The 21,913-nt window shown below is 38.2% G+C and overlaps 1 pseudogene; it reads left to right on the top strand.

Moving 5' to 3' along the window:
- The first annotated feature begins 1,289 nt into the window (after positions 1-1,289).
- LOC100342880 (uncharacterized) overlaps positions 1,290-21,913 on the top strand; it is a 54,167-nt pseudogene continuing 33,543 nt past the window's right edge.

Genomic DNA, 21,913 nt, shown 5'->3' with positions numbered 1-21,913 from the left:
ATACCTGTCCCACGTGAACCTAAAATTCAGTAGTTATTTCTATTGTTACATGTTTTAAAGTAAATGATACAACCCAGACATAGCCAAATGGAGGAGATGTATAAGAGAAGGTATGAGGCCAGTAAATCAGTTAACAAGAATTCATTCCCAGAGTGAAGGTGACATTGGAGATGTGCATGTGTGACTGCTGTAATTTTCCTCAGTTTGCATGTGTCTTCCAGAATGTCAATATCTTACTACACAGTGTGTGATTGTACTATTTAAATATCTATCTGAATTTAAAAAGATTATTAATTTAAAAGCTAGAGTCACAGAGAGAGAGAGAGAGGAAGAAACAGAGAGAGAGGGAGAGAGAGAGATCTTCCATTCACTGTTTCACTCTCTAAATGGTTGTAATGGCTGGAGCTGGGCCAGATGGTAGCCAGGAAACTGGGAATCTATCTGAGTCTCCCATATGGGTGGTGGGGTTACAAGTACTAGAGCCATCTTCTGAGCTTTCCCAGGAACATTAATAGGAATCTGGATTGGGAGTGGAGCAATGAAGACTTGAACTTGGGCTCAAAAGGGATGCTGGTGTCACAGGTATTAACTTAAGCCACTGTGCCACAACACCATCCCTAACCTATTTGCTTTTTATTTTTTTCAATGAGTTTGCTGCCAGAACACAAGAGAAATGAAAAATCACTGTTAAATTAAAGTTCAAATAGGAAATGGAAATCTTCACATCAAAATCATCGTCACTGAACACAGAGATGTTGGTAGTACGCCCCTCCATCTGATCTACAAATGTGATGGGATTGACCAAAAACAAAAAACAAAGCAACAACAAAAACAACAAAGAAAAACCAGTATAAAGTATGAGAAGGGGACAGCTAAAATGGGAAAGGACTCTTTCACGTATGTCAGTGTGACTAAGGTATCATGGTATCCTCATTGATATTTCCCTATGAAAGTGTGAGGCTACAAGTATCTTTAATATCATTGATGCCCCAGGATAAACAGGCTTCACCAAATCAAGATGGCTGTACTGTCCTGATTATTGTTACTCTTGTCAGGGAGTTTGAAGCTGTTATTTCCAGGAAAACTTGTGAGCATGCTCTTCTGGTTTTCACACCGGGTGTGAAACAGCTAACTGTTGGTGTTAGCAAAATGGAGAGATGCAAGGAAACACCTACATTAAGAAAATTGGCAAAAACTTTGGCACTGTAGCAGTTGTACCAGCTTCTGGTTGAAATGGCAGCATTTTGGAGTCCAGTGCTAATGTGCCTTGGTTCAAGGGATAAAAAGTCATGTGCAAAGATGATAATGCCAGTGGGACTACACAGCTTGGAGACCTTCAATCTGTCCTACCACCAACCTGTCCATCTGACAAGCCCTTTAATCTACCTCTCCAGGATATCTACAATATTGGTGGCCCTGGTACAGTCTCTGTGGACTCAGTAGATGCTGGTGTTCTCATACGAAGCATGATGGTCACCCTTGCTATAATCATTGTCACAGAAAAAGCAAACTTTGTTGAAATGCACCAGGAGGCTAGCACAGTGGCTCACTAGGCTAATCCTCCACCTGCAGCGCTGGCACCCTGAGTTCTAGTCCCGGTCAGGGTGCTGGATTTTGTCCCTGTTGCTCCTCTTCCAGTCCATCTCTCTGCTGTGGCCCGGGAGTACAGTGGAGGATGACCCAGGTCCTTGGGCCCTGCACCGGCATGGGAGACCAGGAGGAAGCACCTGGCTCCTGGCTTTGGATCAGTGCAGCGTACCGGCTGTAGTGACCACTTGGGGGGTGAACCAATGGAAAAAGGAAGACCTTTTTCTCTGTCTCTCTCTGTCTCATTGTCTAACCTTGCCTGTCAAAAAATAAAAAAGGAAAAGACAAAAGAAAAATAAAAAAAAATGAAATGCACCACAAAACTTGGTGTGTCCCCAGGGATGGAGAGAACTTCAATGTTAAGAATATGTCTGGGCCAGCGCCACAGCTCAATAGGTTAATCCTCTGCCTGCGGCGCTGGCACACCGGGTTCTAGTCCCGGTCGGCGTACAGATTCTGTCCCGGTTGCCCCTCTTCCAGGCCAGCTCTCTGCTATGGCTCGGGAGTGCAGTGGAGGATGGCCCAAGTGCTTGGGCCCTGCACCCACCTGGGAGACCAGGAGAAGCACCTGGCTCCTGGCTTCGGATCAGCGCAATGCACCGGCCGCAGCTGCCATTGTGGGGTGAACCAACGGCAAAAGGAAGACCTTTCTCTCTGTCTCTCTCTCTCTCTCACTGTACACTCTGCCTGTCAAAAAATTTAAAAAAAATCAAAAAGACTATGTCAAAAATGTTCATTGTGGTAACATTGCTGGTGACAGTAAAAATATTCCACCAATTGACGCAGTTGGCTTTATTCATCAAGTGATAATCCTTAAACAGCCAGACAAAACTAGGGCAGGCTATGCCCTGTACTAGTCTGTCATATAGCTCATATTGCTTACAAGTTTGCTCAACTGAAGGTAAGAAGGTAGAAAATGATCCTAAATTATTGAAACTGGTGATACTTCCACTGTTATTTTTCCTGACAAGCCTATGCATGTTAGAATTTCTCTGTCCTTCTCTTGGTCATTGTTTTCTGTTTATGATAGGGAGAAGACATTTGCTATTAGCATAATCAAAGCATGCACAAGCAGGCTTTTTGCAGCTGGTACAGCAATATATTTAGTTATTTTATTCTTATTTACTGTCCTTTGTTTCTGATTTAAATCCTTGAAACCCACTGAGTAGTTCCTCTTTCCCTGGTGGTCACTGTTTTGCAAAGTTCCATCATGACAACTGCAGTTTACTCAAGTTTACTGAACAGGTTATTGTGATAGTTATACATCAATTCAAAGGAGAAATCTCACTTTTATAGTCCAATGTATATATTCTTTATACATTTCTCCATATTATACATAGGACAATTTTTTATTTTAGAAATAATTTATCTCAAAAATTCTGAAAATAAATGAAAAATGCAGTATTAAAACCATTAAACCAACTAAAATATTAACTATATCTCATATTCACTTTGGGATTTGTAAATTATTAGTCTAAAAGAAATATAAGGAAACATTGCTCTATGTTTCTTGGGAGGACATAAGTCTTTTTAATTTAAATCTTATGTCACTTATTGTTAGATTTTATTCTGAATATGGACATTTATTTCTCATTTGTTAAAGGTTAACATGTTTTCAAAGCTTCAAATTTATCATTTGATGTAATAATGGATAAAATGTTATTTTTAGATTGACTCTCTTTGAAAATTGTAAAATTATATTATAAATTATAATTCTATTGATGGGAAATGGCCATCTGAAGAGGAATTGATGATTGATACATAGTCACAAAAAATGTCATACTCCATTCTGCTCTAATAAGTAATTTAGCTTGGATCTGTATTTCTAAAATTACTGATTAATTGGTTTAATTTAGAATAACACCTAATGGAAACCCTGTCCTCTGTTTTCTAATGTCTTCTTTCAGAGAATAATTTTAACACAGGAAAAACTACTTAAGATTCAGGTTCATGCAAATTCCCAATAGCAATCATCTTTTATTTGCAATATTTCTAGTGTACACATTAGTTACTTTCCTATTCCAGAGACATTTTGACATCTTAGCATTATCCATTGCTGAACATGTGAAATTAACATAGCATTTTTTCATATCTTTTGGGGATAAGTTATATTTCATCTAAAGATCAGGAATAATGAGCATTTAGTTGAGTGACATTCTACCTTACAGTCCAAAATGAACCCAATTTGAAGGTCAATTTCTTCCTTTCTTTGTTAATAACAAAATAACTCATCTAGTTTGTGGTCAGATCACCAACAGAATCTGTTACAGTTACTCCTAATGGTTCAAATTGATAACATATCATTTTTAAGAATGACCACCTGCAGAGGGGTTGTCAAATGCCTCAGTTCATGCTCATCAATCCAGCTGATGCCCCCATGTTAGAAGGGGAAGGTAATTTCCGAGTACAAGTTCAAAGGAAGTCAGAATCAGGTGCAAATTAAACATATAATTTTCTTAGTCTACACAGGAGATTCTGAATAATAATTTTAAATGTATAGAATGGGATCTACGTTTCAAATATTTTAAAGATGTTTATTATTCATTTTCTTTTTTCCCCTATATTTATTTTTTTCCAAAGAAATATTTTCTTTAAGGAATACAAGCTTCTTGCATTTCATAAGTACAACTTTAGTGATTCTTCCCACCCTACCTGCCCTCTTACCCACACTCCCACTCTTCCTCCTCCTCCTTCTCCCATTCCCAGTCCCAGTATCCAATAAAATCCAGGTTCAATTAACTTTATATACAGAAGATCAGCTCTATAATAGTAAGGAGTTCAACAATTAGCACACTCACACAGACACACACAGAAAAAATGTCCTTCAACAGTTGAGACAAGAGCTGTTCTATGTCATTGCAACTTGAAGTTAATTTCAGTGTTTTTTTTAGAAATAATTAACTTAAAGGAAGCACACAAGGATGATACATCTTTTGTGAGCACTTAGACATAATTATAATACAACATTTTGAAGACAGAAGTCCTGAGTGGGAAATTAGTGCACAGTGACTCCTGTTGTTAATTTTAATAATTAACACTCTTGTGTATGATGTCAGTGATCACCCAAGGCTCTTAAATTGAGCTGCCTATGCTATAGAAGCCTTTTGAATCCACAAACTCCATCACTATTTAGACAAAGTATAAGCAAAGTGGATGTTCTCTCCTCCCTTCAGAGAAAAATACCTCCTTCTTTGATGACCACTTCTTTCCACTGGTCTTTCATATAGGATATGTTTGCCACACTGTTTTGGCTTTCCATGCCTGAAATGCTTTTGTGGGCTTTTCAACCAGACCAGAAGGTGCTGGACGCTCGCCAGCGAGAGTCCAGCATAGTAAAGACACGATCGCTGCTTACTCGGTTCTCATGGAACTTTATTCATCCAGATACAAGGTGAAAGAAAAGAAGCCAAGCCCCCCGCTCCCCTACACAATACTATCCCCATTATATACCCAAGGTTCCCCTAGCAGGACACTCCCAGCCAATGGCAAGTCCGTTCACATGCAGTCCATGCAGGCACAGTCCAATCAAGTTGAAGGGCACATAGTGCCTCAGGTCGAAAGTTCATCTTGCTCCATCGGGGTTGTTTGTGTGTCTTCAGGACATCCTGTGGTTAGCACTTCCTTGCTTGTTTTGCTCAGCAGCCAGCACTTCCTTAACTTGTTTTGCACACGCTGTTACAACAGGCCATGCAAACAGCAAAGTGAGGAAGTTCCCACAGGTGGCCAGCCTGCAGTTCCCCACAAGAAGGCCTTAAGGGCTGATTCTGAGGTCAGAGTCATTCTATGACTCTGCCTTGTGGACTTCTTCCCATGTTGGAGCATTCACTGCTTTTAATTCTATCTATTATTATTACCAGACACTTAGCCTTATCCATATGATCACTTTAACACTTAAGATTGTATTTTTATCATCCAGATTAAAGGGATTTGGGGTGCCATGGCAAATTTTAAACTGTACCATTAGAAGTAAGTTCATAGGAATGTATGTAGAACTATACAGCTTTATAGTTCAAATTTCATACACTTCATAATTACATTAGGAACATGGTAATTTTTCCCACCATGCCTGCCCTCTCACCCCTGCTCTCACTTCTCTTCCTCTTCCCTATATTCACACTCTTATTTTTTACTGAGGTCTGTTTTCAATTGACTTTATACACATATATTAACTCTGTGTTAAGTAAACAAATAGCAAAAAAAAATAAAAATAAAAAACAGTTCCTTGATAGTCAAGAAAAAGACAGTTCAAGTAATTGCTTCTCAGAGTGTCAATGTAACTTCTACAGATTGCTTTTTAGGTACTCTATTAGTTATCACAGGTCAGGGAGAACATATGGTAATTATCCCTTTGGAACTGGCTTATTTCACTAAGTATAATGTTTTCCAGATTCATCCATTTTGTTGCAAATGAATGGATTTCATTTTTTTAAATGCTGAGTAGTTTTCGAAGGTGTGCATATCCCATAATTTCTTTATCCAGTTTTAGTTGATGGGTAGTTGGGTTGACTCCATGTCTTAGCTATTGTGTATTGAGCTGTAATACACATGGGGGTGCAGATAACTCTTTCATTTATGGATTTCATGTCCCTTGGGTAAATTCCAAGGAGTATGACGGCTGGGTCATGTGGTAGTTCTAAATTCAGATTTCTTTTTTTAAGATTTATTTATTTACTTGAAAGTCAGAGTTACAGACAGAGAAGGGAGATAGAGAGAGAGAGAGAGAGAGGTCTTCCATCTGCTGGTTCACTTCACAATTGTCTTCAACAGTGGTTTTATCAGTTTACATTCCCATCAACAGTGGAATAGGGTCCTTTTTTCCCCACGTCATCCCCAGTATTTGTTGTTTGTTGATTTCTGTATAAAAGCCATTCTAACTGGGGTGTGGTGAAATATTGTGGTTTTGATTTGCGTTTCCTTGATGGTTAGTGATCCTGAACAATTTTTCATGTGTCTGTTGGCCATTTGTATTTCCTCTTTTGAAAAATGTCTGTTTAAGACCTTTGCCCATTTCACAACTGGCTTGTTTGTTTTGTTGTTATTCTCAATCTCTTTATATATTCTAGTTATTAATCCTTTATCAGTTGCATAGCTTGCAAATAATTTCTTTCATTCTCTCTGTTGCCTCTTCACTTTCCTGAGTGTTTCTTGTGCAGTACAGAAGCTTCTCAATTTGATGTAATCCCATTTGTGAATTTGGTTTCAATTGCTTGTTCCTCTGGGGTATTTTCCAAGAACTCTTTGTCTGTGCCAATGTCTTGCAGTGTTTCCCAGTATTCTCTACTAAGTTGATGGTATCCAGTCATAGCTTTAGGTCTTTAATCCATTTTGAGTAGATTTGTTTGTAAGGTGTAAGATAGACGTCTTGCTTCTTACTGCTGCATATGGAAATTTTGTGCCATTGGTCTATACATCTGTTTTTGTACCAGTACCAGGCTGTTTTGATTACAACTGCCCTAAAGTATGTCCTCAAATCTAGTATTGTGATGCCTCTGGCTTTGTTTTTGTTGTATAAAATGGCTTTAGCTATTCAGGGTCTCCTGTGTTTCCATGGCAATTTCAGCATCATATTTTTCTATATCTGAGAACAATGATTGGTAGAACATTGAATATGTTAATTGTTTTCAGTAGTATGAACATTTTGATGATATTCATTCTTCCAATCCATGAATATGGAAGATTTTTCCATTACTTTGTATCTTCTTCTATTTCTTTCTTTAATGTTTTGTAATTTTCATCATAGAGATCTTTGACATCCTTGGTTAAATTTATTCTAAGGTATTTAATTTTTCTGTATCTATTGTTAAAATGATTGATTTTGGAAGTTCTTTGTCAGTCATGGAGTTGTCTGTATTCACAAAGGCTATTGAGTTTTGTGCATTGATTTTATATCCTGCTACTATATCAAACTCATGACATAATCATGTCATTTGCAAGAAAGTGTAGTTTGTTGTCCTCCTTCCTCATTTGTATCCCTTTGATTTTTTTTTTCTTGCCTAATAGCTCTGGCTAAAACTTCCAGGAATATACTGAATACCAGTGGTGAAAATCCTTGTCTGGTACCAGATCTCAGTGGAAATGCTTCCAACTTTTTCCCATTCAATAGGACACTGGCTGTGGGTTTGTCAGAGTGCCTTGATTGTGTTGAGAAATGTTCCTTTCATACCCAATTTGCTTAGAATTTTCCTCATGAAGGGTTTTGTATTGATCAAATTCTTTATCTGCATCTATTGAGATAATGATATGGTATTTGTTCTTCAGTTTTTTTAATATTTTGTATCACATTGATTTGAGAATGCTGAACCATCCCTGAATACCAGGTATAAATCCCACTTTGTCCAGGTGAATGATCTTTCTGATGTGTTGCTGAATTTGCTTGGCTAGAATTTTGCTGAGGATTTTTGCATCTATATTCATTAGGGAAATTGGTCTGTAGTTCTCTGTTCTACCATTTTCAGGTTTAGGAATTAAGGTGATGCTGGCATCATAGAAAGAATTTGGGAGTATTCCATCCTTTTCAATTGTTTTGAATTGCTTGAGAAGAATTGGAGTTAGTTCTTGTTTAAATATATGGAGGAATTCAGTAGTGAAGCCATCTGGTCCTGGGTTTTCTGTGTTAGGAGGGTATTTAATACTTTAATACAAGACATTTTTGTCTTGGTTATTATTATGTTTAGGTTTTTTATGTTGTCATGGCTCAGGTGGGTTGTATGTGTCCAGGAATTATCCATTTCTTCTAGGTTTCCTGGTTTGTCAGAATACAGTTCTTTGTAGTAATTTCTGATGATTCTTTTTATTTCTGTGGTGTCTGTTGTTACATTTCCTTTTTAATCACTAATTTTATTAATTTGAGTTTTTTTCTTTTTTTTTTTTTTTGGTTTATCGGGCCAATGGTATGTCTATTTTGTATGTCTTTTTTTTTTTAAAAAAAAAAGCTATTACTTTTTGCTGATATTTTTATATTTTTTGTTTCAATTTTGTTGAATTATTCTCTAATTTTCATTATTTATTTTCTCCTACCAGTTTTGGGTATTGTTTGCTGTTGTTTTTCTAGATCCTTGATGATTCCTTTTCAGTTTCTTAATGTAGGCATCAATTGTTATAAAGTTTCCTCTTAACATTGCTTTTGCTTTATACGATAAGATTTTATATGTTGTATTGTTGTCTTCATTTGTTTCCAGAATTTTTTGATTTTTCTTTTGATTTCTTTATTGACCCATGGTTCATTCAGGAGTATGTTGTTCAGTCTCCATGTGTTTGGATATGTTCTAGAGATTCCTGAGTTGCTGATTTCCAGCTTCATTACATTGTGGTTTGAGAAGATGCATGGTATGATTTTGATTTTTTTTTTTTGAATTTGCAGAAACTTGCTTTATGACCTAGCATGTGGTCAATCCTAGAGAAAGTTCCATGCACTGGTGAGAAGGATGTGTATTCTGCAGCCAAAGGTCAGAAAATCCTGTAGATATCTGTTATGTCCATTTGGTCTGTAGTGTCAATTAACTCTGCTATTTCCTCGCTGATATTCTGTCTGATTGATCTGTCTGTTGATGTAAGTGTGTCATTGGAGACACCCATTACACTTTTATTTGAGTCTATGTCTCCCTTTAGATCCCTTAACATTTCTTTTAAAAACAGGTGCCCTCGAATTAGGTGATATATGTTTATAATAGCCACATCTTCCTTTTGAATTGATTCCTTAATCAGTACACAATGCCCTTCTTTTTCTCTTTTAATAGTTTTTGTGCTAATGTATATTTTGTCTGATATTATGATTGCTACATCAGCTTTTTTTTGGCTTCTAGTAGCATGGAATATCTTTTTCCATTCTTTCACTTTCAGTTTGTGTGCATCTTTGTTGAGATGTGTGTCTTGTGGGCAGCAAATATGTGGGTTTTGTTTTTTAATCCATTCATCCAGTCTGTGTCTTTTAACTGGAGATTTGAGGCCATTTACATTCACAGTGCCTATTTTAAGTAACTAATGTGCCCTGCCATTTTTCCATGAATATTCATATTTTTACCTTGGATTTCCTTTGTACATTTAGTGGGAGATTTTCTGCCTTCACTTTCATTCATAGTTTTGACCATATTTCTGTGTTGCTGTGTACAGCACGTCTTTAAGCATCTTTTGCAAGGCTGGATGGGTGGTGAGAAACTCTTTCAATTTCTGTTTGTTATGGAAGTTCTTTATTTTACCTTCAGTCATAAATGAGAGCTTTGCAGAGTAGAGTATTCAGGGTTGACTGTTTTCTTAAGACTTGGAATCTATTCTGCCATTCTCTCCTAGCCTGTAAGGTTTCTGATGAGATGTCAGCTATAGGTCTAGTTGGAGATCCTCTGAAAGTAATCTAGCATTTCTCTCGTGCACAATTTAGAATCTTTGCTTTATGTTTTACCGTGGAGAGATTGATTAAAATGTATCATGGTGAAGATCTTTCCTGGTTGTGTCCTTTAGGAGATTTTTTTTAAATGATTTATTTATTTATTTGAAATGCAGAGTTACAGAGAGGCAGAGGCAGGGAGAAATAGAGAGAGAAGTCTTCCATCTGCTGATTCACTCCCCAAATTCCTGCAATGGCCTGAGAAAGGCTGATCTGAAATCAGGAGCTAGGAGCTTCTGGGTCTCCCATAATGGTGCAGGACCCCAAGGACTTGGGCCATCTTGTATTGCTTTTATAGCAGAGAGCTAAATCAGAAGTGGAGCAGCTGGGACTTGAACTGGCACCCATATGGGATGCTGGCCCTACAGGCAGTGGCTTTACCTGTTATTACACAGAGCCAGCCCCTATTAGGAGTTCTATGTGCTTCCTGTACTTGGATGTCCATTTCTTTATGCAAATTAGGGAAGTTTTCTGTAATTATTTCACTAAACAGGCCTTATAATCCTTTCTCTCTTTCCACGCCTTCAGTAACTCCTATAACCCATATGTTGGATTGCCTATAGATTCCAAACAGTGTTTTTTCTAAGTTCTTTTTTTGTTGGTCTGACTGTATGATTTCCTGCAATTTGTCTTCCAAGTTAGATATTCACTTTTCTGCTTCACTGATTCTGTTGTTAAGGCCTTCCACTATATTTTTTATTTGTTCTATTGAACTCTTCATTTCTAAGATTTCATTTTTATTAATATTTAAGATCTAAATTTGTGGGAGAAATTTTCTTTCATGTCATGTACAGATTTCATTATTTCATGCATTTGCTTCTGATTCCTTCTAAGCAATACTATCATCAATTTTTTTTAATACCATTTCTGGCATTTCAGCAATCTCTTCATCTTCACAATCTAGTATTGAAGTGTTATATTCTTAAGGGGGCATCATGTTGTGTTCCTTATTTTTGTTTCTTGAATTAGTGCTTTTATTTATTTATTTATTGACAGGCAGAGTTAGACAGTGAGAGAGAGAAAGAGACAGAGAAAAAGGTCTTCCTTCCATTGGTTCCCCCCCAGATGGCTGCCACGGTCACTGTGCTGCACTGATCTGAAGCCAGGAGCCAGGTGCTTCCTCCTGGTCTCCCATGCGGGTACAGGGCTCAAGCACTTGGGCCATCCTCCACTGCCTTCCGGGGCCACAGCATAGAGCTGGACTAGAAGAGGAGCAACTGGGACAGAATTGGGCGCCCCAACCAGTACTAGAACCCGGGGTGCCTGTGCCGTAGGCAGAGGATTAGCCTAGTGAGCCATGGTGCTGGCCGAATGGGTGCTTTTATTATTCGGCATGTGTGGAGATACTCAATACTCATTGGTTTCATTTATTTTTATTTTTATTTTTTTCTGTGCTGGCTTTTAACTTTGGACTATGCCTCAAGATTTGTGGAGTGTTTACTTTTTTACTGAGTATCTAGTGTTGCGTGGTGGGTGTGGCCAGTGCTCCAAGGTGAAGGGAGTGTTAAGGTGATACCAAATTGGACATAGAAAATCTGCTCTTTTTTAAAATTTTTAATTATTATTTATCATAAGGGAAGTTTATTCTGCTCTGTTGGGGTAGACTCAGCTTACCTCTTCTCCTCTAAAGAGACCAGTGCAGTGCTTGGGAACTAGCCCCAGTGGTTATGATATTCATCCTTATTGCCACAAGGACCACAGAATAGATCTGTGCAGTTCTCGGCATAAGCACAAAGTCTCCAACAATGTCCCTCACCAGGGAAACAGGGAGTCCTGAGTGTTTGGAGCCTCCTACTTTGACTGCCCAAAGTCCAGCCACACCATTAGCCCTACCACACAGCCTCAGTGCTTTCACAGTCCCAACACACAAGCCACTCACAGTCTCGAGTACCTAGCCCCCTCTCAATTCCCACAGCCATACTCAGGAGTCTCCACTCAGCTGGTTGATGGGCGTGGATGCACACAAACTGGTGCAGCTGTTACATGTGTCCAAAATGGTCTGCTCTATCAGCTTGTTACAGGTGCCATTGCAGGGTGACTGGGGAGCGAGAAACAGCCTCCCCCCCCCCAACATTTTTTCTCCTCTACTTTGGCAGATACACTATTCCTCACAGAGCTCCAAGCCAGATTCCCTCAAGGCTTTTCCTGCAACTTTATTGCCAGTTGCTTGGGCTGGCTCAGTCTGTTCTCATCTAACTCTCCAAAGCTGCTGCAGAAGATCTCAGCTGTTGGGGTCTTGAGTTGTGCATGTGCATACCCTCCAAGTAGGTACATTGTGTCCCTATCTGACGATGCCAAGGCAACTTCAGCTGGATGACAAGGTCACAGCAGAAGGTCTGTCTCAGCAAGGCATGAGAAGAACAGCTGTGGTCCTCTTGGTGGTTTTAGGTTTGATGGGAACTACAAGCTGGAGCTTCCTGGTGGGCCTGCTAATGATTGCTGTATTCCGAATTTTATAGAAGAGCACTTAGTCTCATAACCTCCAAAATGTCCATTGCCTTGTAGAATTTTAATCAAGCAGAATGTTAGTTAGAAGAAAGGGTTAATGCCTTATGCAAGGTCGAGCTGTTTGTAGAAAAGAATTAAAAGGCAACAGGTATAAACTTCCCACTGGAATAAAGATAGATGTTAATAAAGCTTTAATTCACTATATGCTACAAATACTACAATGGTTAGGATGTCAAAACTATAAAATGGGTCTAAGTAAACCTTTAAATAAGTGCAATAAAAAAATTAAAGAATTACAGAAAAAATTGCAGAGGGGATACATTTTAAAAAGGGTCTGCTTTGAACTTTGGGCTTCTAGTAAAGATTAGATTAGGAAGGTGCTATTCTAGCCTATGTAGCCAATTTCTGCATAGTTCAGCAGCACTTGAGGCCTTGGCTTGTGTGGGCAGCCTGTTATCTTGCACCTGTCTGTGATTGTAACCCATGCTCTGAGTATGCCCTTGAAAATCAAAAAAAATGTAATTAGGAAAAATGGACAACAGGCTTTTCATTGTAAGAAGAAAAAATCATTGTGTGGCTTATAATATAAAAATAAAATCTGGTGCTCAAAAGCCAGAGTCATGCCATCAGCCTTGCGGTGAGTGTCTCTCATTTCTTCGGGCGCCAACACCTCTCACACCTTGGGGCCCCTGAACTGACTGGAGCTGGTCTCCGGCACCCACCTCTAATTTGTGTGGTGTTTCCTCTACTGTTTTCTCCCTATTTCTTCCCTGAGAGTGCACTCTCTTCACTTTTTTTAAATGTTCTCTTAGACTAGAGCAGAAAGTTCCCTCCCTACTCTGCCATCTTAATCTCTGAGCCATTAGTGATTTTTTCATGTACAAAGACATTATTGTTAAAGTCAGCAGATAAATTCCCATGTTGAAAAATGTTCACCATGAAAGATATAACATGTAACTGAGTGACCATCTATATTGAGTCATATATTTTCAGTTGTGGTTTATAGTCAACACATAGAGTCTGGTCAGAAATATCATATAGCGAGAGTTAAGATCTGTATTAATCCTCAAGGTGTGAAATATCCAACACAAGTAAACTAACAGCAAAACTGAAGCTGGCTGAGGAGGAAAGGAGCACTGTTTTTCAAAGTGCAGACCAAGGAACTGTTTGTAGAGTAAACAAGCCATAACTTCTTGGAACCTGGCCAATCACTTTCTGAAAAGTGAAGGGTAAGGCAAAGGAAGCATCCACATATAAGTAGGACTCAAAAGCCACACGGATCCTGCTATCCTAGGAATTAGAAGACTGCAAGCAAGAGGTAAATTGAGCACCCAGAAGGAATAACAGCTTCTCCATCGATCATTTGCCAGCACATCACTTCTCCATTGCTTCAGTAAATATGCTCACAGGTCAATTTTTTTTGTTTGTTTGTATTTTATTGGATTAGCCTTGTTGAAAACCAACAAGGGCCTCAGAACAGCAGCACTAACATCACCTGGGAGCTTCTTCTATCCTGTGAATCTCAGCTTACGCTCCTACTGACTTATTCCAACCATCAGATTAGTGAGATGCCCCAGTGATTGATATTCCCAGAAAAGTTCGAGAGGCACAGGCTTAAAAGTTTCTGCAGTTTATCTGTTTATTCCCTACCTTGTTTTTCTTGCTCTTCTCTCATCCTAGAATTCCTTCAAGCCCTAATTTCCATTATGGATCCCATCTTATCAAGAAATCTTCATAGAAAAACATCAGTAAAGCTTCTTTTAGGAACATGTATGAGTTTCAATTTGATACTTCTTGTATGCGAATTCATATTTATAGTATTGTAGTTGAGAAAAAGCTTTCTTTATGTACATTTGTGTACTTAGCAATTAGCTGTGTGTTTTTCTTAGAATTTGTAATTTATGGAATGTCATGATTAAAAAGTCCAGATGATCTAGAAATCAACTTCTCAATCAAATATAGCAAATTAATTACACATAAAGGGTTATGATGACAAAGAGGTCTATTGCAAATATTAACTCTATCAACATTGAAACTTGGCAAAATTATTATCATAATTATAATGCTTGCTGTATTTTCATTTTTCCATTAACATATCCATTATTTGTTCACAGATCTTTTATAATGGTATTTGAATTACGAATTACAAAAAAAGTATGCTACATTTTAATTTTTACGTAATTTTTACTTTGTTGAGGGTAAAAGTCATACTTCAACTGGACAAGTAATGCTATATATGTGTGTGAAATGAGAATTAGTGGCATTTAAAAAAATCTTTCCCATCTTTTTTCACTAGTTATCTTTCTCATGTAACTACTGCTGTAGTTAATATCTTCTTCTGAGACTATATAACAAAGCTGTGACTGAATGTTCCTATAACTGAAAATTTAGAGCTGAAATAATTTATACATTATAAATTTTTAAAAATAGTATATTAGGAGCCGGTGCTGTGACGTAGTGGGTAAAGTACTGGCCTACAGTGCTCATATCCCATATGGGTGCCAGTTCGTTTCCTGGCTGCCCCACTTCCGATCCAGGTCTCTGCTATGGCCTCAGAAAGCAGTGGAAGATGGCCTAAGTGCTTTGGCCCCTGCATTTGCGTAGGAGACCTGGAAGAAGTTCCTGGCTCCTGGCTTCAGATCGGTGAAGCTCTAGCCATTGTAGCCACTTAGAGAGTGAACCAGCAGATGAAAGATCTCTCTCTCTCTGCCTCTGCCTCTCTGTAACTCTGCCTTTCAAATAAATCAGTAAAACTTAAAAAAGAGAGAGAGAGAGAAAGAACTAGCCAACGAATTAAAGTGAATTTTATTATTTTTTTGTTTAAATATCCAAAATAAACATAATAGATAACTATTTCATTATTTCACGTTAATAATATGTTTTAAATTAAATGAGAAAAATCAATATCTAAATGCCAGGAATATTCACCAGACTACACAACATGCAATAAAGACAAAGCTTTAAAGCTATGGCTACATATTTTATGAATCTGATTATTTTCTTCTCCTTAAGGGCAAATTTATCCAGATAATTGTCAAATCAGTAGGTGTTCTGAAAAATCATGTTACAATAGCAAGTTTACTTAATGTATTTCTATTGTTTTAAATCTAAGTGGTTATGTAACAGATTAAGCTATTGCCTGCAACAGCATATGGGAGATATTTCATGTCCTGACTGCACCGTTTCCAATCCAGCTCTCTTCTGATGGCCTGGGAAAAGCAGAGGAAGATGGATGAAGTGTTTGGGCCCTGCTACCGAAGCGGGTGATCCAAATGAAACTCTGGGTTCCTGGCTTCAGCTTAGCTCAGCCCTAGCCTTTGCAGCCACTTTTGGGAGTGAGCCAACGGTTGGAAGACCTCTTTCTCTCTGTCTCTCCCTCTCTCTCTGTAACTCTGATTTTAAAATGGATAAATAAAACTTTTTTTAAAACTAACGAGTTAAAAAACATTGTTATCTTTAATGTCAATAAAAATTTTTTAGCAGTATGAGAAGAATAAAAATGTAGATTATTGGTCTTATCAAACTCTTTCCACCAGACCTAACATTTTGTCTTAATACTTGAAGGTTATTTGATAAATTGAAAGTGTATGTTTAAAATGCTATTTTCTAGTTTATATAAAAAAACTTAATGCATGTGATTATAATTAAATTTATATGACCTCTATCCTTCCTCTTCCCCATTACCATAGTTTGTCTATGGTCTTACATTATCAAACTCCAGTTGTTTCATTTATGTTTGATGTTATCGCGTGACTTTCTATTATGTAAGAGAACAATATTAATACCCTTACATTTCTCTCTGAAACAACAGACTATGACACCTCAGGACATGCCACTTTGGCATAAGAATTATTTTGATCTGCAGGCAAATGGGAGAAAATAGATTAAAAAAAAAGCATTCTGTTTTATGTGCCTACTGTTACGTAGTTTCTTTCTGAGTTGTATCTAGTAGGATAAGAATTAAACACCAGACAGACAATTTTAGACCATTCTCAACATAAGGTTTACACCAAAGGAACTTATGTGACAAACTTTTATCTACCATTAGTTTCCCACATGTGTGACCTTCTATAATTTGCTGTCCATGAGGACTAAAAATCATTTTCCTTTGTCTTGTCACTTCTCTATAAATGTACAATTGTTTGTTGAAGAGTCTATGTAAGTTAAAGGCATAAGCCACCATCTTGCAATGTACTCATTCTGTGAGTTTTCTCTTACACACATATGAAGTATGCACTGATAAACCTCAATTTGTTTTCCACTTCTTAGTCTGTCTTTTCTTAAAAGAGAACCTGTTAAGAACTTAGAAGTATATCCCTGTTAAACATAAGAGTGGGAATAAGAGAGGGAAGAGATGTACAATTTGGGACATGCTCAAGCTGACTTGCTCCAAATGGTAGAGTTAGAAACATACCAGGGGATTCCAATTCAATCCCATCAAGGTGGCATCTACCAATGCCATCTCACTATTCCAAGTGATCAATTTCAGTTCACAATTGATCATAATGAAAGGACTAAGAGTCAAAGGGAGCACATAAACAAGTCTAGTACCTGCTAACACTAACTGATAGAATAAATAAAGGGGAGAGTGATCCAACATGGGAAGTGAGATACTCAGCAGACTCATAGAATGGCAGATGTCCTAAATAGCACTCTGGCCTCAGAACCAGCCCTAAAGGCATTCGGATCTGGCTGAAAAGCCCATGAGAGTATTTCAGGCATGGAAAGCCAAGACACTCTGGCAAAAAGATCTCTATGAGTGAGATCCCAGTGGAAAGAACAGGTCTTCAAAGAAGGAGGTACCTTTCTCTGAAGGGAGGAGAGAACCTCCACTTTGACTATGACCTTGTCTAAACAAGAGTCAGAGAACTCAGAGGGCTTCCATAGCCTTGGAATCTCATGACTGGAGCATAGGGAGATTACTGATGCCATAGACAGGAGTGTCAATTGGTAAAGTCAACAACAGGAGTCACTGTGCACTTACTCCTCATGTAGGATCTCTATCCTTAATGTGCTGTACATGGATATTTAATGCTATAACGAGTACTCAAACAATATATTTCACTTTGTGTTTCTATGTGGGTGCAAACTGTTGAAATCTTTACTTAATGCATACTAAACTGATCTTCTGTTAAAAAAAAAAAAAAGAAATTATCAATTCCCAACTTGACTCTCACTGGGATTAAACATGACAATAGGTCTGACCTGATTTCATCATCATTTAAAAAATCATCTATCATTATTCACTTTATGTTTCTGTGTGGGAGCAAACTGTTGAAATCTTTACTTAATGTATACTAAGCTGATCTTCTGTATATTAAGATAATCGAAAATGAGTCTTGATGTGAATGGAAGGGGAGAGGGAGTGGATAAGGGGAGGGTTGCGGGTGAGAGGGATGTTATGGGGGGGCAGCCATTGTAATCCATAAGCTGTACTTTGGAAATTTATATTCATTAAATAAAAGTTAAAAAAAAAAAAACTTAGAAGTATAGAAGGAAAATTCTTTTCCTCCCCCTACATCTTCTAATTCCCTAACTACTTCAATTTGCTAGTTTTTCCATGAGCTAGAGCATTGCTTTCTTATTTCCAGATGATTTCTATGTTTATGTGTGTTTATAATTTTTTTTTGACAGGCAGAGTGGACAGTGAGAGAGAGAAACAGAGAGAAAGATCTTCCTTTTGCGGTTGGTTCACCCTCCAATGGCCACCGCGGCCAGCGCGCTGCGGCTGGCGCACCACGCTGATCTGAAGTCAGGAGCCAGGTGCTTCTCCTGGTCTCCCATGGGGTGCAGGGCCCAAGCACTTGGGCCATCCTCCACTGCAATCCCGGGCCATAGCAGAGAGCTGGCCTGGAAGAGGGGCAACCGGGACAGAATCCGGCGCCCCGACCGGCACTAGAACCCGGTGTGCCGGTGCCGCAAGGCGGAGGATTAGCCTATTGAACCACGGCGCCAGCCGTGTGTTTATAATTTATACTCTATATCTCTCATGATCAAACATTTTAGAGTTTAAATTTTATTAGTATCACTGCTATATATGCTTTTAAAGTGAAAAGCAATGGATTAATGTTGGATTAATGCATTCAATGTTGTAGGGAAAACACAAGGATATTTCACAAAGTTCATGGAAAATGGAATAAAAGATGAGTTAATTTTGGTGCAAAACTTATGAAATCCATGCAGATTTTTTCATAATATTCATATTCCATAAAATTTTGAAGTACCTTTGTATTTATCTTTTTTGGGGTTTATCTTTTTTTAACAATGAGAAAATTAAAGCTCAGAATTAAGTAATTGCTTCTGTTATGCCTATTATGTTAGGAATTCCCCAACTCTACAGCTTTGGCCACACGGGGAGAAGAGATTCTGGGACTGAGAATGATTCATGAAATATTTTAAAACCTGGCTGAATGCTAAGAAATGAGGGAGCAAGCACCTGAACTCCAACAAGTGCAAACTGTGATCCCTTCTCTCTTCCCGGGTCATGGTTCTTATCAAGTCACATCCCCAAAGATGTGAAAGAGAAGCTTGGCCTCACTCAGGCCCACAGTGATATCATTCAGCTAATAACTCACAGCCTGAACAGATCAAATCCCTTGTAGACAAATACAGCCTGAAATGAAAATATCTGAGCAAAGCAACAGACCAGAGATAATGATCACACTCAACCCCCATCACCCTGACATTTGAACTGACCCAGACACAGAGGCCAACCCAGAAACCAGCTACCCCAAACGATTTGGAATACACCACCTGTCACATTTGCACTGAGCACAACAGAAACTTTCTGCCTTGCCTACACTGCCCAGGCCTCAACAAGCAATAAAAAAGTCATCTTGGTAGAGATCATCTGTCATATGTAGAGGATTGTTGCCTACCTTCTGCTACATAACATACCTAATTTCATCTGGGCCGGTTTCTGTGCTCATTCCAGCTAGCTCCCAGGGCTCTGCAAAGCACAACTGCAAAGGTACAGCATCATAAGAGGTGGCGAGTAGATAATGATTTGATTTTTAAATGTGTACACATTTCTGAACATTAATTTACTTAACTTATGTGAAATTAAACATAAATTTTCTAAAATATGTTACCTGTCATATTTTGAACCTATTTATATAATGTTTAAAAGAATATTATTAATTTTGATCATGTAGCAAGAAGAGTTTTTTTCTAGGTAAATCTGCTTGTGCCTTTCAAAATATGGATTTAGTTGTGTATTGCTCTCATATTTAATTATTTTATATTGAGAAAAAGATCATCATACATTGCATTTAGAATAAGGAATACAACTCAGAAAAAGAAATGAGCCATTGATACACTTAACAGCTTGGATGAATCTCTGGAGTATTAGGCTAAATGCAAGAGCCAATCTCAAAAGGTCACATCATGCATGATTCCACTTATAAAACATTCTTGAAGTGACAAAATCATAGAGATGGTGAGCAGATTTGTACTGTCCAGGAGTTACAAATGGTGGAAATGGGGTAGGAATAATAGAGGGCCCAGTGGATCTTTGTAGGGATAGATTAATTTTGTATCTTTATTTTTAAAAGATGTATTTGTTTATTTGAAAGTCAGAGCTACACACCCAAACACACACACACACACACACACACACAGAAACAGAGAGAGATCTTTTATCCTCTGATTTACTCCCCAGATAGCCACAAATGTAGACAGGAGCCAGGGGAATCTTTAGAGTCTTTCAAGTGGGTGGCAGGGGCAAAAGGACTTGTGCCATATTCCAGTGATTTCCCCAGGGCATTAGCAAGGAATTGGAATGGAATAACTGGGAAATGAACTGGCACACATATGGGATGGCAGCATTGCAGGCAGAGGCTTTACCAGCTATGCCACTACATTGGTCCCCAATTTTGTATCTTGATTGACTTTAGAGTTATAAGAAGCTACAGGTAGACAAAATGGCATATACTTGGTATACACAATGTCCAAATAGTATCCAAATGTCAGTTTCCTAGAATTGGTGATTTTTTAAAAGATTTATTTTATTTATTTGAAATACACACAGACACACACTAACACACACAGAGAGCAGACAGAGAGACAGACAAAGAGAGACAGAGCAAGAAATTTCTTCCATAAGATGGTTCACTTCCCAAATGGCCTCAAGAACCAGGATTGGGCCAGGCTGAAGCCAGGAGCCAGGAACTTCTTCCAGATTTCCCACAAGGGTGCAGAGGCCCAAGCACTTGGACCAGCCTCAGCTGCTTTCCCAGGTGCATTAGCAGGGAGCTGGGCATGGACTTCTAAGTAGAGCCACTGGGACTCAAACCGGTACCCATTTGGGAAGTCTGCTTTGCAGGTGGTGGCTTTATTTGTTCTGCCACAATGCCATTCCCTCCTAGACTTGTTATTTTAACACAATTTTGTAAGATGACGTAACTACTAGCAGAAAGTAGGTAAAGATTATACAGGATGCTTTGCACTGTCTCTACAGCTTCCTATAAACCCATAATTACTCATAATAAAAGCTAAAAATTAAAATAAATATTTAAATGTAAAATGCATCATATTTAGAAAAACAGTGAGATTTGCTGAAATAATGTATGTTTGCTTGGTACAGCTACTAGAGAGGCATCGTGGCCAACTGGTTAAGAGCATAGACTCTCAAGGGTAGATCCTTTACAAACTCTTTGATGTTAGGAAAATTGCTTAAACTTTCTGTCCCTTCATTCCCTTATATGCATAAAATTTAGTTCATTTTATTACCTACCTTTTAGGGGTAATATAAGGAGAATACTTATTATAGTTTGTAAGATAAATGGTACCTACAACATCGTACAGGCTGTACGTGTGCTCTTTAGGTAAATAAAAATACAGAAAGAATTATTGTTACTATCAATAGGTAGTTAATTTTCACAGTAAATAATTGTTGATTCTCTGTTATATGGAAGACATTATAGTTAGTACTGGTAATAAAGCAATTAATAAAGTCCCAGAGCTCACTATGTGTTTTACATTCTAGAGGAAAATGATGAAGAAGTTAACAGATGATATAATAGCAGTTAAAGCTAAACCTGGAGAAGGAAAAGACAAAGGAAATCATCGATATGCTTGGGTGTGGGGGAGGACACTGTGTGCGGTGGTTAGGGAAGTATCCTTTAACGATGGGACATTTGACCTCGGACGTGAACGAAGCGCCAGAGAAACAACAGAGGCAGGGACACATCTGAAGTGTCTGAGGAGCAGCCTGGTGGCCAGCATGGCCGGAGCAATGAAGACTATGGAGCGATATGTATGAAAGATTAGAGGCCTACAAGGTCCCTGATATTGATTTCAGATTTTATGTGGAAATAGACAGTCTTTGGACATTTCTAAGCAGGGAATGAAATGACTTTAACTGTATTTTAAAAAGAACACTGTATATTTTGTTACTAAAAAATTGTAAAGGTGGAAGCCTGGAAGAAAGCGAATATACTTGACCCCTATTACCAATATAAAATTGCCACAACTCAGTGGCATAAAATAACAGAACTA

This window comes from Oryctolagus cuniculus, chromosome 3, assembly GCF_964237555.1.
Source record: "Oryctolagus cuniculus chromosome 3, mOryCun1.1, whole genome shotgun sequence".
Lineage (NCBI taxonomy): Eukaryota > Metazoa > Chordata > Mammalia > Lagomorpha > Leporidae > Oryctolagus > Oryctolagus cuniculus.
This window is presented reverse-complemented; position numbering and strand designations above follow the sequence as displayed.